This window comes from Malus sylvestris, chromosome 15 (assembly GCF_916048215.2).
Source record: "Malus sylvestris chromosome 15, drMalSylv7.2, whole genome shotgun sequence".
Classification (NCBI taxonomy): Eukaryota; Viridiplantae; Streptophyta; class Magnoliopsida; order Rosales; family Rosaceae; genus Malus; species Malus sylvestris.
The window spans coordinates 17,826,312-17,842,779 of record NC_062274.1 but is presented as its reverse complement, the minus strand read 5'-3'; positions in this window follow the sequence as shown (position 1 = coordinate 17,842,779).

Below are 16,468 nucleotides of genomic sequence, written 5' to 3'. Positions count from 1 at the left end.
GATCCCCATCTAGCATTATTACGATTAAGATTGTACGTATTTACCACAGGAAAATATTACGATCTCATTACTCTGTAGTTCACACACTCTAAAGTGACTATTGAAAGACTCAAAAGTGTTCCTAAAAGAATTAATTCTAATGGAGTGTCATTATAGTATAGTCCTTAACTTTAGAGATCAAAAGATTAAAAAATCATTGCTACTTTCACCGTCGTTGATCTAAACAATAAAAAACCAAAAAGCTATTAGGATCGTTGATTTTCCTTCAATAAACAAAAGAAAAAAAATCAATGGGACTATGCATGCAGCTACACAACAGCACATCAGTAAGGAATCTGCACGTAGGTGGGCCAAGTTTTCCACTCAAAATGCCCACTATTGGTTTGTATATTGTCACTATATGTGGGGACTTTTCTCATGTATCCAGTGAGTCTCTATGCTTTAGGAACTCAATTTCTAGTGCATTGGAGAGTCTTATTCCTCATTAATAGGGTCTATATAGTGGTGAGGACTAGCATTGGAGATGCTATTAGCCAATAAAAAATGCAAACACCTTTGTGAAGCCAAAAGAAGTCATGGTCTAAATCGGTTATGACAACTTTTGACAAGAAAATGGAAGCCAAGCCTACTCGTCTACTTGTGTGAGTGAAAAGACTCACCCGTTGATTTATTATGAGTTTCATATGCATCGACGGCTAGAAGGTCGACTTTCGAAAAAGTTTGTGGATATTTCAATTTAGTGAATACTAACTACTAAATAGTATGAGCTAGACATTTGCAACCAGTCAACCTTGTTAGATGAAGAGTCAAAATCAAACCCACATGGATTGGCGGAACTGCCGAATTCGAGTGGGCCCCAACGCCATCCTTACACTCATTCCCTCCGAATGCATCAGACGCGTTGACGGACTCAGGACCATAACCCAATGATGAGGTGTCCATACCCCCACGTCAGGTAGATTTACCATCACTTGGTTGAGTTCTCCTTTAGGCCCACAATAACACCTAATTTTGAACAAACGTAGGCCCAATTTTAATTTCAGTTATGGCCCAGTACCCTTTCATTGGGCCCACTTGACGTCCTCCTTGTCGGATCGAACATTTCAATTTTTTCACTGTGACTTTGTTTAAGCTTTTACTCGGGAGGGGGAGAGTGAAACAGCTCTAATAATTTGTACTCACTGCAAAAGCTTTTCACATGCTAACAAAACTGTTGCTCTGGAGATTTTGGAAGATCCTTGTTGATGTCAAAAGGTGGACAAACTCCATGCTGAGTAGAAGGGAAAACTATCGAACTGACAAACCCTAGTTCCGTCAGTCGAGCTGAACAAAAAAAAAAACTTAGTTTCATTAGTCGAGTTGAACCAAAAACCCCCTAGTTGAATTGGTTGAGCTAAACAAAAAAATCCTAAAAGATTGATGTTTAGCTAACTCAATCTTTGGTGGCTCAACTGTTCACATGATCCCGAGCATGTATGGAATGGATCAAGATCCTCTCCTGAGCAAAGGGTGAGGATCATCCTGACCAAGCCTATCGGGCCGTTGAAATTTTATCCAACGGTTACAAATAGGGAGCCCCTCTAAAAATTATAATAATTGTAGCCGTTGGATAAAATTTCAACGGCCAGATGAGTTTGGTCAGGATGATCCTCACCCTTTGCTCACGAGAGGATCCTGATTCATATGGAATTAATGCAAACTCAATTTTTGCTTATTGGCAACTCACATGGCATCCAGCAGGAAATGTAGGGTTCAATTGACCTACATTTATGGTATAATCAACCGTGTACTACTAGTCACCATCCGCTCTTTGTTGGAGAAAATCTTGAATTCAAATCTCATGAACGACAATATCTATAAAGAAAGAAAACTGTTAATACCTTGTCTCTCTTAAATCGATACTAGACTATAATCGCATTTAGGTAATGAAAGCAGTGATGTTGTATAACCTTATTCACTTAGATATGCAAAAGATCTTAGAGCAGATATTAGGTCGCAAGTTCTCCACCAAATACCAGATATCGAATGCTTTTAACAGGAAACACAAATTGTTTCGTGTAAGTTAGAATCATAATACGCAAATGATTTAGTAGCCTCTCCTTTTGATGCGGTACTACAAGGCCCTGTCTGTCTTATTTGAAGTATCGTAGACAAGTTAATGTTCCTAACTTTTCCATAATTAATCGGATATCTAATATATTGACAAATTCACAATGTCCTGCCATATATGCGCGTCAGAAAAACAACTGCAACAACAATAATGCAAATAATTCATCAACTTTTACTAGAAATAAAATTTAAAAATAAAAATAAAGAAACAGACTTGAAGAAAAAGCTTCATCTTCATGCAGAAGAACGCTGTAATAAACCAACCAGTCCCCACGTGACTGACAGTAATAGTTCATGGAATCATAGAAGAATAAATCTATGGGCTGCATTATTTTTAGGTTTTTTATATTAGCATCCCACAAAATGTTGAATGCACATCACATTAAAATTTAATATTAATGACTTATTTACTCTACTATGCAATGACAATTTTGACCTTATTAGGTTTAAAAAATAATAAAATACACCCCAAATCACCTTTAACGTATTATTCATCTACTTCAACTATCAAAAATCCCTCCCACCCTCCATTGTTGAATACAACTCTAAGCAATGAAACTACAAACATGTTGATTGAGAAAAATTATTTTTGACGAATGAAACACGAAATCGGTGTTTCGAAAGCTTTGAAATCATTATTATTGTTATTGCAAAACGTTCAAATGAACCTAAACATTTTTTCAAATCATTCAATTTGAAATCATTCGGCAAACTAACGTTCAGATAGTTTGAAATCATTCAGCAAAATTAAAAATGAGTGTTATAAGATTTGAGAAATGTGGGGTATATAAAAAATGTGGGGTGTATGTAGAAAATGTAAGGTGTATATTAAGAATGTAGGGTGTGAGAGTATTATGGGGAAGGAAGTGGGGTGTATTAAAAGAATTGTTAATTGAAAAGGTAAATGTGGGGGTGTATTAGTATGTGGGGTTTATTCAACAATTTGTGGGGTGTTAATATAATAAGCCTATTTTTAAGGGGTTGTCGGCGTTGCAATATAAATATATTGTAGTTAAGCCGACTTTTCATTAATCTATTTTCCTTTAATACTGGTTTAATAATTAACAGTAAGTTTTAAATTATCTGGATTTGAAAATATAAAGGGAAGGAGGAGTGTACTGTGACAGAATGAAGGAGACAAAGGCAATGATATATTTACTCACTCTTTCGATTTATATATTTTTTGGACATCTTGAAGGGAAGGTTCCCTCTAACATGCATTTGTTCCGTCAATCTCGTTTCTTGCTTGCTTTGTGGGGGTTCATCAATTGCTTCCTAATCAATGTTCACTGTACTTAATTTATATTGGTAGGTTAGGGTTAACAAATATTCTGAGATCCAACCCCATTTTGGGGGAATATATATGTAGAAATTAATACAAAAGGAGATGGTTATACGGATTGATTTTTGTTATGTAATTTCCACATTTATCTATATGTCGTGTCAATCCACCATTTGATAAAAACAAAGATGGTTATTCGGTACTTATGCTTGTCATTCTACAATTCAAATTCAAATGATCAGTTATTTCCAATCAACATGATTATGATCATAAGAGTGAGAATAACATTACTGGTATGAAAACTTCTATTTTGAGAATCATTTCAAATTAAACGAGCTTAATTATATTCTTAAGGTAGGAATAACATTGCCATGTGTAAAACTACTATATTTTGAGAATGATGGATTGCTATATAACTTATAAGGTATCATTTGGCTTATAGTACTTCTATCTCGATAAGAACAATATAACAAACCTGTTTGAGTAAAGATGGGAAGGGTTTATGAAGGGATTGCTTGCTAGCACAACATACACATCCACCCAAAGCTAAGCCTCCAAAAATCATTAGTGTGCCATGCACAAGTTGGAGGGAATGGAGTTGATTGATTGAACCCCACCTATTGATAGTGCAGTACAAGATGCCACCTTGAACTGGCCTACATAAAGAAAAATAATGTGGCTACTCTTTTTCTTAGTGGATAATACAAATAACTTGCGGGCCCCTCCCTCTCCTTTGAAGATATTGTTGAATCACCTGGATGGCGACCTTAGTGGCTCAGTTATCAACATCAACTTACTGGCTAAGTTATCAACATTGTCTTCCCGATCGAGCTTGTATACGCCATAACAAACCATGCAGTTAGATGCATGCTAGCTCCAGTATTCTGTATGACATTAGGGTTTGCCCTTAAATTTTACCATCAAGACTAAGTGATCTTAATTATACATGATGGGTAGTATCTCTAAGTGTTTCTTTTGAAAGGAAACGATAGCGCTTTATTTGGATCATTGAACAAGATTACATTAATCTTGAAAGAGGACATCCTAAATTATATTCGCAAGTTCCTAAAAAAGAAACAATATTTGAATTTGAAATCTTGTTTAACGTTTAAGAAAAAGAGTACTATTATATGTAGCATTAGCTAAATTTTGATTTAAAGTCAAAATATAGATATGGACGTAATTTAGTAGAATTGAATGTACTCTAATTAGGGATTTACCTTCAAAATTTACCTAAGAAACAAATGTAGGGACCATGACTCACATGTTTAACGGGGGGTGGATCTACTAAGAGAGATTTGCATGTCATTTCATTGTCTTACGATATACTAACATGATCATGCATAAAATTAGTTAAGTTTCATTGAAAGCCATAAAATCAAACTCAAACTCATTGAGGTTGGCTTAGTGGGGAATAATCTCATGATTAGCTTAATCAATTAAAGACAGTAGTTCATTAATAATTATTAAATGACACCCAGGCCGAGGCCCCAAGATATATAATTAAGTGTGTTCGTCTCCTTGTTGTCCCTTTCCTTTCTGCGCTATCAAACCATCATTAGCAAAGCCATGTGCAAACTAACATGGTTTCATAGATTATTCCTTCGCATGCCAAGCGCCACAGGCAACGGAATATAATTAAGAAAGGCGGAATCATTTGGTTTGTTCCCAAGCCGTAATTAATTAACATAAGGGAACACATATTCTTGCATTATTTTTAAGCATGTATGTAGGTCTAATTGGATTGGAATAGATGATTGATCACTATATTTAAGATACGTACACAAAATATATTGTGTCCAACTTGAAGGTAGAAGATCGAATACTTATTAAGAGAACTTATTCATTTCATCACTCAAATTGGTATGTACAATCCCTTATGATCCCCTCAAAATGTAAAATCATTCACTTATATATAATATAGTGAGTTATCCCTTCAATCTAGAAACCTAGACACCAAATGAGATCATAGTGAAACGCTCTTGGAGACATAAAATGCTCAGTATCAAATCATGAGTCAATTACCTTAAAAAATAAATAATAAAAAAATAATAAAAAAAAAAAAATAACTTGTGGCCAGGGCAATGTGGCTTTCTCTTCGGACTCAAGTTAATTTGAATCATTCTTTCTGTAGATTAGAGTTGTTGAGGATATCATTTTGTTAAAATATAAAACTGTAAATATTAATTTCCGTTTAATAACACGGCTCTTGCATGAAAGTATGCAGTTAAAGTTTACTGGTAATTTGTCTAACAACACAAGTATGACAATAGCTCAGAAATGGACTATATATTAAGCATGTATAACTTTAACATTGTTAATGAACCAATCCATATTAGGGCACATGCATATTAGAAAAGATTAGAAGAAGGAGTTGGCGCTCGTTACTGATGATGAGTTTATGGTGACATTAACTAGTAATGACAGACACTCTTTCTTGCCTGGAGTTGACGTAGCTTAGTGCTGATCTATGCATGCTGATTACAAGCAAAAACTGCTGTTTTTTTTTTTTTTTTTTTTTTTTTGAAATATCGATTGAAGAATGGCATCAGGGCAATTGCTGAGCGATCAATTAGGTTACGGAAGATCATTGGACTACGAAGCATTTACGTCTTGTCTCCTTTTTTTCTTGGCCGATCGATTCATATGTTCGATCTCATCACTTGCGGTGACATGATTCCTTGTCAATTTAATCAACGATGTCCATGCGATGGTCTTGTTAACAACATTGTTCCCGTGTCATGTATGTATGATACCCCATCAAAATGACAATATCTCTGTTTAATTTTATTAACTAGCCCTAAAAAAATTGTTAGACTGGGATTAATTAACTATGGTCTTGTGTTCTTTCATACTCTAGAATTCAAAAAATCCTGATCACTTACCGTTTGATTTTAAATAAACGGCAAGTTGTCATATAATTTTTGTTAGATGGCCACAATTTTTGTGAACTATGGAGTCTAGAACAAGACTATAATTAACTACTAACCCTAAATTTTGTCATGATCTTTCGATATCTCATATCTAACTTCATCAACTGGAAGAACCATGCATGTGATTGTATACATGATTTTTTTTTTCTTTTCATCAGAGCCGATACGAATTAATAAAGAGGTTTTGGTTGAGTTTGAGAATAATATATATAGTACCGCTGATGAATAATTAATCAAGCATCCACTGGTGGAGGGTTTCTACAACCCAGTTAAAACTATAAAAGTTATTAATTTCTAGATGCATGTATAATTTAAAAAAATTTGTTATTTTGATATTTGGTGATTTCGACAAAATACCAATGTACAAAAAGTCAAGGCAACATGCATGTAAAGCATTATAAAAACAATAACTCACACTATTTACTAAAAATGAAAAAAAAATTCATGGAAAATACTTGTGTCCAATGTACATGGGTATACCTATTTTCCACTTGTATAAATATAAAATTTGTTGAACATTGTTCATCACGTCTAAATTGTGTAAATCGTGCACATCTCAAATCCTACATAAGGATTTATGAATATGAGTAAACTGCCGATTTGCCCCCTGAACTATCACCCAACTTTCGATTTGCCCCCTGAACTTTTTAATTGGAAAATTAAGGACTTAAACTAATTTTTTTGGCCAATTTGCCCCCTGTTATTAATTTTTCATTCATTCCATCCAAATTTCTGTTACATGGAAGCATATGCACAACATGTGTGGGTAGTTCGGTCACTTCATTCTTTAAAATAATTAAAAACCTTAGATTTCTAAAATATAAACCTATGCAAATATGTGTGATTCTATAGCTTTTCTATCTGAAGGTCTAGTGAAATGACGCTTTTGTCCACAAATGAGAGTTACGTAGTTTGCACATGATGAGAGTTAACGTTAATTTGAATGAAATTTATGAAAAACTAACGGTAGGGGGGAAATCGGCCAAAAAAATTAGTTTAAGTCCTTAATTTTCTAATTAAAAAGTTCAGGGGGCAAATCGAAAGTTGGGTGATAGTTCAGGGGGCAAATCGGCAGTTTACTCTTATGAATATAAAATGTGTGGTGTTTGAAATTGTCACTGAAACAAAATGTACATGATGTATATCATTTAATCACTCCCCAATTATTAATGCAAATAAGCGTTGTTCTGAGTTAATATTAGGGTCGAACATTGGCACACTAGGTTAAGAAGTCATTTATTTCTTTTTATTTGACACATTTAACAAAATCATTCATTCAGAAAACAAACAGAAAATCCTGGAACTGGTCAAGAGCCAAATATACCTGTTTTTCACAGATAATTAGGGATGGAGTAAATCTTCTTTATATATAAAGCTAGGAGGTCCTTTTGGAGTCACCGACTTCATAAAAAAATTTAGGATAAAAATACTCTTCAAACAAAAAAGTTCAAAAACAATTCAAAATAATGCATCAAATAATGTAGAGATATTTTCGTCATATAAAACAGTATTTTTTAATAATTAATTCTTTTTGTACAGTGTTTTGTTATTTATTTATTTTTTATAATTACTACCTCATAATAGACTAGCAATAATGTGATTCGATCAGTTGTTTATTAAATATTATTTTTTCTATTTTTAAACATGTTCAAAATATATTAAGAAGCATGTAGTACCGGTTATAAAAAAAAAAAAAGTCTTTCACACTCGCATAATAATACATTTAAAACGTGTAAATCACGCATAGCACGTCGTGATTAAAAAAATACTTTCTGCACACACTCACCAGTTATGAAAAAAGATCATTTGCATGTGCATAATAATACATTTAAAACGTGTAAATCACATATAACACATCGTAACTTAAAAAATATTTTATATATGCGTGCATGAAAGCTAGTAACTAGTCAAAGAAAGATTAGGTCAGTACGAGTCCGTACATTTCGTAGGGCCGGCGGTGAGATTCTGATATGTATAATATAAAAAGTGTTCAGTAAAAAAGAGGTGGGAATAAAAAGTGTTCAGTAAAAAAGAGGTGGGAATGGAGGAGAGAGCCACAAAAGCAAGATTTAAGCCAATATTCTGGTCGGAGTTGCGAGGTAGCTGGCCCGACAAAAGCTGCATCATCTCACATGCTCGTCTCCGATGTCGTCTTTGGGTCTTCTCTGTCAACTGCCTGCCTTCCTCTGCTCTGAACCAGAAAATAAACGGATGGTCTTCCTTTGATGTTTCTCCTCATTTTATTTATTTTAGTTCGTATTTATATATAAGAGCAACTTTAGCGTTATAAAGGTCTTTTAGGGCAATTTACTATTAAATAATCTTCAGTGAACAATAATTATTTTTAATGAACAGTAATTATCTTTTACATCTCCATTCATAAACTGAATAATCATGGCAATAAGCAATAAAATATTACTATTTTTTATTTTATAAAATAATACAAAATGATTTTATTTGTAATTTCGAATAAAATTTTGAGATACTTTGGATACGGTCCCTAATCTTTAACATTCTTTGCTTAAACCTTAATGGTATTCAAAGTTTGATCAAAGTCCCTTGACTTTGTACACCTCATTATATTACAATTAATATTTATATTTTTATAGTTTTGACATTAATTGTTTGATATTTTATGACATTTATAATCCTATAAATTTAAAATCTCTCATTATAATACTATTAGAAACGGTTACAATAAAAAAAATTCAAACATTTTGATTGAATAAATGGATAAGAACTATGTAAAAATAAGAAATAATAAATGGCAAAAGAATGTATCCATAGTGTTAAAAAAATGGTACATTTTACAAAAAAATTGGTACATTTCACATATAACAAAGTGGTACATTAATAAAGAAGAATGAGTACATTATAAATAAATTAGGGTACAAATAAAATGTAAGATCCCACATCGCCCAGGGGAGTGGATCCTCTAAGCCTTATATGTATATTCTCATCTCTACCTAGCACAATGCCTTTTGGAAGCTCACTGGCTTCGGGTTCTATAGGGACTTCGAAGTTAAGCGAGTTCGCACGAGAGAAATTCTATGATGAGTGACTTACTGGGAAGTTCTCGTGTGAGTTCCCAGAAACAAAAAAGTGAGGGCGTGGTCGGGGCCCAAAGCAGACAATATCATGCTACGGTGGAGTCAAGCCCAGAATGTGACAATTTGGTATCAGAGCCAATCCCTGACCGAATATGTGCCAACAAGGACGTCGGGCCCTTAAGGGGGGTGGATTGTAAGATCCCATATCGCCCAAGGGAGTGGATCATCTAAGTCTTATATGTATATTCTCATCTCTACCTAGCACGAAGCCTTTTGGGAGCTCACTGGCTTCGAGTTCTATAGGAACTTCGAAGTTAAGCGAGAGTTCGTGCGAGAGCAATCCCATGATAGGTGACCCATTGGGAAGTTCTTGTGTGAGTTCCCAGAAACAAAACCATAAGGGCGTGGTCGGGGCCCAAAGCGGACAATATCGTGCTACAGTGGAGTCAAGCCCGGGATGTGACATAAAAGATTAAAAAATTATGAGTACAAATGAATTTTTAAAAAATATAGACACTAAAAGAAATTAATACATGGGTAAAAAATAAAACTAAAATGAAAATACTACAAATTTAAAAAAAAATGTTGCAAATTAAAAGTGGGTACAAACTAAAAATATAAATATATGATACAAAGTTTAGGCATAAAACATAAATATATCATATGTAATTTTTCTATCATTGATTAAATATATAATGTCACGTGATGGTGTACACATGGGTACAAACACAAATAAAACTTTAAAAAATATGAGCACAAAAAGAAATTAATATATGGGTCCAAATTAAAAATGAAAAGAAAATTGGTACAAATTAAAAATAGGTACAAACTAAAAATAAAAATATATGATAAAAAATTTAGCCATAAATATAAATATACTAATTTTAACATTTTTAACACTAGAGGAATATATTTAAAAATAAAAATATTTTATTATTCAAATAATTAATGATGTTATTAATATCCAAGGACCTTGATCAAAAATTGAAAATGAATAAGATTTTAATCAATTGAATAGCAAAAAGAAGGATATGAACCTAATTTCTCCCAAAAAATTTTAATCGTTCTTGTTGCGTCATGTGTCATTATCCAAAAAGACAATTTTTAGTGATAGATTTCGATAAGATATTTATCCAATGGTATCGTGCCATGTGTCGTTATATTTTCAGAATCATTAAGGATAGATTTCTGATAAGATTTTTAACCAATTACATCGCACCACGTGTCACAATCTGTTTACAATCTTTGATGATAAATTTCGATTATATTTTTAACGAATGATGGCATGCCACGTGGCATTATCTACAATCTAATTCTTTCTTTTTCCTCCATATATCCCACCATCCATCCTAAGAAATCAAACACCAAAATCAAAATCTCTATCATTATTCATAGTTTCTACTTCCTTCTTATAATGTCTTATTCAAGGATGTTATGGGAAATCGATGAGCAAGAGGAATAAATGTTCAATCTCCAGGTGGGCGAAAATGAGATGGAAGAGGATGAGGAGCGTTGAATGAGAGATGATGAAGCAAAAAGTCAAAAAGCCTCACATTCCCGTTAAATCGTCCAAGCTATGGGTCAGATCTCCAGGCCCAGTCGTTCCACAAACATTGAAAGAAGCAAGCAACGACGAGGTTCGGATCTGTTGGACGATTATTTTGTCTGTAATAATGCATTCCCTGATACATACTTTAGACGTCATTTTAGAATGGAACGACATTTGTTCAACAAAATCATGATTGTTGTTTGCAACCATGATTCTCACTTTGTGCAAAAGAATGATGCTTTTGATGTTATGAGTCTCCTACATGAGCAAAAAATTACTCCTTCCTTGCATATGCTTGCATATGGAGCATCTACAGACCAAGTGGATGAGATAGCAATGATGGGGAAATTAACCATTCTTAAGTCTCTGATGAGGTTTTGCTTTGCAATCGAATCAATCTACACCACAAAGTACCTCCGGAGACCTACTGAGATGGACTTGCAAAGGCTTCTGAAGAAGGGCAAGATGCAAGGTTTTCCTGGGATGATTGGAAGCATCGACTGTATGCACTAGACCTGGAAAAATTATCCAAGTGCATGGCAAAGAGCTTATTGGGATAAAAAATGAGCAAAATGTATCATTTTGAAGGTGGTGGCATCATTTGATACATGGATTTAGCACGCTTTTTTGGTGTTCTGAGGGCTCAAAATGACCACAATGTCCTTGACCAATCCCTAGTGTTCAACGATGTCCTGCAAGGAAAAACATCAAGAGTTACGTACTGGGTCAACAGACATAAGTACCATGGGCCATATTACTTAGCAGATGGCATTTACCTAAGGTGGTCATCGTTTGTTAAAACAGTGCCCTGTCCACAAAGTGCAAAGGAAAAACACTTTGCAAGTTGTCAAGAGGGGTGTAGAAAGGATGTGGAGCGTTGTTTTGGTATTGTCCAAGCTCATGAGGCGATTGTCAAGGTTGCTGCTAGAATGTTTGATTTAGAGTCTCCAATCCATCATGATGACGTGCATCATTCTTCATAACATGATTGTGGAAGATGAGTACGGTTATGATGTTGTTAATGAATATGAGCTAGATACAATGAACAATTCTAGAACACAAATATATTGTGCTCCTGAAGCCACCGAAGAACCCGTGCAACACGAGCCATTACAAAGGGATGGACGTTAAAATGAAAGGCTCATTCAACGATATAATGCACTTCAGGACCCATATATGCACAATGCCCGACAAATTGACTTGATAAAGCACCAGTGGGAATTGAAACAAGTTCAAGAAAATTAAGTTCATTTAGTCTATATGTTTTTATTTGGTGTGTTTATTTAATTTTATTTGGTGTGTTTTTTAAGTTCATTTAGTGAGTTTTTTTTATTTGGTGTGTTTGTAATTTTATTTGGTATGTTTATGTAATTTTATTTGGTGTGTTTATGTCCTTTGAATAAAGATACTTTTGGTTTAAATAAAGTACTAAATTCAATAAATTGGAAACAACATAAAATACTCTATTCAATAAATAAGAAATTACAACCCAAGGAAAATTATGGGCTCCGATTAAAAACAAATTCGCTAGTCCCTCGTGAATGGAAAATCATCACCTAACCAATTTGTGGTGTTAGGATAATCTCCTCTTGTGGTGCTATCTCATCTTGCTCTCGCTTCCCTTGCAAACCTCCTTTGCACCACGTCTGCTTTCTCTAAATTTCAAAAATATTTAGAATTCGGTGACTTCCCCTCTACAGGCTCTTTCATAATGTCACGATCTTGTTGAGCCCTTCTTTCTTCTTTAAGCTCTTTCCTTTCTTGCCTAAGTAGCTCTCTTTCTATCTCATTAGCTTGAGATAATCTTTCAGTAGCTGTAGCTTTTGCCTCCTCTTTAGCCTTATCAGCCTCAAATTTAACCATTTCCCGCACCAAAGTTAATGCACCTTGGCGAGCAAGTTCTTCCATTTATTTTGCATAATCATTCTTGGAAGCACTCACTTTTCTCTTTGAAGCCTTCTTACCTTGAGGCCTAATTGGATAACTGGTCGACCCCGACGCTTATTCAGGGGGCGTTTCCGGCACTTCTTTTGTGTCGGTTTCATGAACATACGAGTTATGAACGGGTGTAGAATGTAGATGGGTGCTGTTCATGACAACTTCTTAATCGACAGACACAACTCTTAATTTGACAATATTCCAACATTCCCAATGGGTGAATGATTTGTTTTTGTTTTTGGTTTTGGCATTATACCAAGCTTGTGCTTGAAGTATCTACACAATGCAGGAGAAGAAATAATTATAATCAAAGTAGCTAACAAATAAATAATACAGACAAATAATTATAATCTAAATTTGGGTATAGTACAAACAAATAAATAATATATTGTTACCTAATCCACTAAATTTTCCCCACTTCGAAGATTAGCACTAGCTTGTGCCAAGGTGTCTCTCCAAAGACTAAACGATTGGCTTAGTATTCTCCAACGAATGGACATCAATTCTTTGGTTCTTTTCCCACCAATTTTCTCAAGATAATTGGTATGAATAAGACTCCACGTTTCTCGCAACTGCATCTTATTACCCGTAATCGGATCATGAATAACTTTAACCCAACTAGAACACAACGTAACATCTTCAATAAGCGTCCAATTCCTACCTGCATCATTAGTCATTTTGTTGGAAACCAATTGAATTGAAACTTTGAGAGAAAGATTGGATTGTGGTTGAAAATATTTGACAAAATATGAAATTGTGGTGTAAGGTAGAAGATAATGAGAAGGTAATTATAGAAAAGTAAAATCTTTTTTTTTTAATTTTAACTTTTTTTTCTGATTTTTTTATTAATTTTTAACATTTTAATTAATTTTTTATTAACTTAATTAATCTCTGCCCGTTGGATTAAAAAAAAATTGAAATCCAACCCTCCATATTATGCCACGTGGCACAATGGTAATATTTCAGAATTTATTGAAGTGATTTTTTTTTTAATTTATAAAGGCGAATAACGTGGACCGTTGATCTCAAATCTAACGGCTGATATTGCGGAAGGGTTTCAAATTTTTTTCGACCGCTTGAAATCCAACGGTCCAGAAAAATTAATCGTTTAAATCCAACAGATTAGACAAAGCCACATGGCCACCAACGATAACATTTCTGTTGTCTGCATCGTGGGCCACATGGCCTGAAATGTTGTTGAGGACGTGCCTCCACGTGCGCGTGTTATGCACGCGCCTGACGCAAAAATAATTAAATAGTGGCTGACGTCAGCGTTGTGTCAGCTGGCCCGAGAGCTCTCGGGCCACCAATTCGTGCCAAGCCTCTAACTTGGGCCCCCATCCCCAATTGCCCGCATAGGCTGGAGGTTGTTGCTGGAGCTATTGGGTTGCAAAAGTCGCATGTTTATCGGGCTTCAGTGAACATTGGAGCTGCTCTAAGCTCATGGATCTTGGAAATTAAACTTACACGAGCCTTTGAGTCGATGGTAGGATAGGTAGTATATATAAAAGTAGGGGTAATGCTAGGAGACTATATTTGTAGAGAAAGTTTTAGAAACTAAGAGACATGGAAGTTGATGATTGGTTTATTACTTAAACATTGATAAACGCGTTTATTCTTATTAGTGACACATAATTTAGTTTGCATTTTTAGTCTCCAAATTTAATCTTCCTAGCATTACCCTAAAAGTAGTATGTAAGTGCATGTATTTGGATACTCATACTCCTCCAAAACAAAATAATATATATATATATATATATATATATATATAGATATATATGTATATATAGGAGATGTTGGATTCCATCTCTAACCACTAACATTCTTTGACTAAAACCTTAATGATATTAATTTTTTTTTTATCAAAGTCCATTGACTTTATACACCTCATTATTGCTATTAATATGTATTTTCATATGTTTAATATTAATTACTTGACATGTTTATGGGATTTAAAATCGCATATTATATGACATATAAATTAAAAACAATTACAATAAAAAAGAAAATACTCAAAAATTTTGATTGAATAAATAGATAAAAACAGGTAGCTATATAACTTTGAAATAATAAATGTCAAATGAATATAACCATACTGTTAAAAAAAATGAAAAAGGGTTACATTTTATCATAAAATATGTATATATTATAAATAAAAAATAAATAAAATTTACATCAAAAAATGGGTAACATTTTACATAAAAAAAGGTTACATTCACAAAAAAAAAAAAAAGGTACACTTTACATACGACAAAGTGGTACATTTATAAAGAAAGATGGGTGTGGATGCAAATTTCCGCCTTCTTCTTCTTGGACAAAATTGCACCTACAAAACAATTAACACCTTAGGTCAAGGCCAAGGGCCTCACAGGCCCACGATGAATTGGGGGGGGGGGCTTTGGCCAAAAAACTTCCGATGCCAAAGTTAGAATTTAAAGAGAAAAGTATTTGGAGAGTTTTTTGGAGTTTTGCAAGAGTATCAACTTAGCTTTTTAGAAGAAATAGGATCATATATATAGGGAATGAGGTGTGGCTGGCCTTTAAGTGTGTTTTGGGGTGTTATTTGGTGATTCAATTAGCAATTAATATATTAATTAGGTATAAATATATTAATTGGCTAATTATCATAATAAAAGAAATGTTTTGGGAGGTTTTTGGAGGTTATGGAATGAGGATGGATGAGACAAATTTGAACTTGTTACCTATTTTGGGTACTCCTGATTTGGTTGATGAATGATTCTCCACTGCTCGCGTGTTGGAGACCCGGTATGCCTCGAGGGTAAATTTGTCATCTTCACCCAAAAATCCATATGTCGCTTTGTGATTATTTTTTGCTCCACAATGGGTACAATATAAATAAATTATGAGTATAAATAAAAAATTTAAATTTATGGGCACAAAATAAAATTAATATATGGGTACAAATTAAAACTAAAAAGAAAATTGGTACAAATTTAAAAAGGGTTGCAAATTAAAAAGGTATAAACTAAAATATATATATATATATAATACAAAGATTAATCATAAATATAAATATATCAAATGTAACGTATCTAACACTAAATGAATATATAACACTAAGTGAACATATTTTAGAAATAAGGGTTGCAAATATAACACTAAGTAGTCTACACTACTGTAGGAATTTATTCCAGGTTGGAAAAACAGAAAAGAAACAGCTAGAAAAGTTTGATACTTTGTTCAAACGACCTCTTGTGTCCACAAAAAATTTCAAAAGTTAGCGTTGATCGATGAATGGATAGGACACGCATGTTCAAGCATGTTTTGAAGATTTCTTACTTTTGTGACTAATAATCAGATTGATCGATCAAAAAATATAGATACTAAATGCTTGTTAAATATTTTACATGCAATATTAAGATAACAATATATATATATATATATATATATATATATATATATATATTCATATATATATATATATATATATATATCGAGTTCACATTCTTCTTGGCATGCATTTATGTTGCAAATCAACAAACAAATGAAATTCCGTGATTAAATTAAATGAATAACGTTCTCTAAACAAGCTTGTAAGAATTATATATATATATATATATATATAGAGGAAGCCTTTAAGAGAAGG